Genomic DNA, 2,181 nt, shown 5'->3' with positions numbered 1-2,181 from the left:
CACCTAGAAGTATCAACAAAAATTTTTTTTTTACCTAAAAGATAGATTTACATGCACAAAAGAATGAACATTCAACATGACAGTTACCTTTATTGAAGGCTGTTGTTGATGAATGGAAGACAGGGAGGAGGAGAGAGGGAAGAGAGGTTATTTGGAAGGGGAATCCCCCTCCATAAGGACTCTAGGGCACTAATAAAATGTATAAATGAACATTGGTAATAGGGGTAGTTGATGAGTGGAACGGTCTGCCTAGTAGGGTGATCGAAGCTAAAACATTGGGTAGTTTCAAATTTAGGTTGGATAAATACACGAGTGAGAGGGGTTGGATTTGAGTCAGACTTGCACCTGAGCTTATTGCTTGGGTAGCATTTGTTCTGTTAGTGGGTTGGATTTGTGAAGGACCAGCCTAGTATGGGCCAGCAGGCCTGTTCCAGTGTTCCTACTTTCTTAAGTTCTTATTTAACATCACACTTACCAGTAGGGTGATCGAGGCTAGGACCTTGGGTAGCTTTAAGAAGAGATTGGACAAATATACGAGTTGGAGGAGCTGAGTTTGATTTGTGTCATTGGGTACGGGAGTAAATTCTTGGGAAGCTTTGGGTGGAGGTCATTTTGATAAGGACCTGCCTTGTATGGGCCTGTAGACCTGCAGTGTTCTTCCATTGTTATGTTCTTATTGGCTATTTGTTTGTGTGAGGGAGGGATGGCAAGTTTATTGTTGGAGAATATGACACTAATATCAACTCTATGGCTTATTTATCTATCACAATTCAACTAATATGACATAATAAACAATATTAATAACATAGAAACATGGAATATACTCTAGAATGAATAAAATAAGTCATTACGTATGTCACGAGAGGTGTGTTGTGTTGTTGTTGGGTATATAAGGGCCACTGAGTGTAAGCCGTCCATAATGGTGGTGAAGCAGCAGCTGAGTCGGCGGTGGATTTTGTAGCCCTATATAACTCCAACAACATTGGAGGAGTTGGCAGAATCACTGAATCACTAAAGAAGGAACCCACTACCACCATCACTACGACCTTCTACCACTATTACAACTGTTACCACCATCACTACCACCAAAGAAAGTTTCTAGTGCCAGCCCTTTGGTAAAGAATGTGAGAAACACATAATTTATGAAAAAGTTTGTAGAAAAATACAAAGATGGTGGTGGTAGAGTGGAAGCAGTTGTGATAGTAGTTGATGAACATAAGAACATAAGAAAGGAGGATCACTGCAGCAGGCCTCTTGGCCCATGCTCGGCAGGTCCTTTACAATTCATCCCACTAATGAAACATTTTCCCAACCCAGTCCTCAATGCTACCCAAGAAATAAGCTCTGATAACTCTATCCACTCATTTGGGACTTGCAAATGAGTGGATAGAGTTATCAGAGCTTATTTCTTGGGTAGCATTGAGGACTGGGTTGGGAAAATGTTTCATTAGTGGGATGAATTGTAAAGGACCTGCTGTGCATGGGCCAACAGGCCTGCTGCAGTGATCCTCCTTTCTTATGTTCATCAACCACTATCACAAATGCTTCCACTCTACCACCACCATCTTTGTATTTTTCTACAAACTTTTTCATAAATTATGTGTTTCTCACATTCTTTACCAAAGGGCTGGCACTAGAAGCTTTTTTTGGAGCCATGGTAGCTTATTTAGCACTTGCAAGCACTAAAATCAATGGAATATTATGAAATATTTTGTAGGAGCATATGAGGGGACCGTCACTCACTGGTAAACAATGGCACACTGGCTGGGAAGGAAAGGCCGAGGCGGCTCAGAGCATGAGTACGCGTCCGGGACGAAGGACTATTAGGACTATTAGCGAGTTACCGGACCATTTGCGAGCCAATATTTTGACGAAAAAACAGGACTATTTCCGAAATGGACGACTTTCAGGCCGGACGATTATTGAGGGACCACTGTATGTGTATGTGTATGTGTGTGTGTGTGTGTGTGTGTGTGTGTGTGTGTGTGTGTGTGTGTGTGTGTGTGTGTGTGTGTGTGTGTGTGTGTGTGTGTGTGTGTGTGTATATATATATATATATATATATATACAGTGGACCCCAGCTTAACGATCACCTCCCAATGTGACCAATTATGTAAGTGTATTTATGTAAGTGCATTTGTATGTGTATGTTTGGGGGTCTGAAATGGACTAATCTACTTC

Source organism: Cherax quadricarinatus, chromosome 9 (genome assembly GCF_038502225.1).
Source record: "Cherax quadricarinatus isolate ZL_2023a chromosome 9, ASM3850222v1, whole genome shotgun sequence".
NCBI classification, from domain to species: Eukaryota; Metazoa; Arthropoda; class Malacostraca; order Decapoda; family Parastacidae; genus Cherax; species Cherax quadricarinatus.
The sequence above is the reverse complement of the archived record's forward strand: the minus strand, read 5'-3'. Positions refer to the sequence as shown.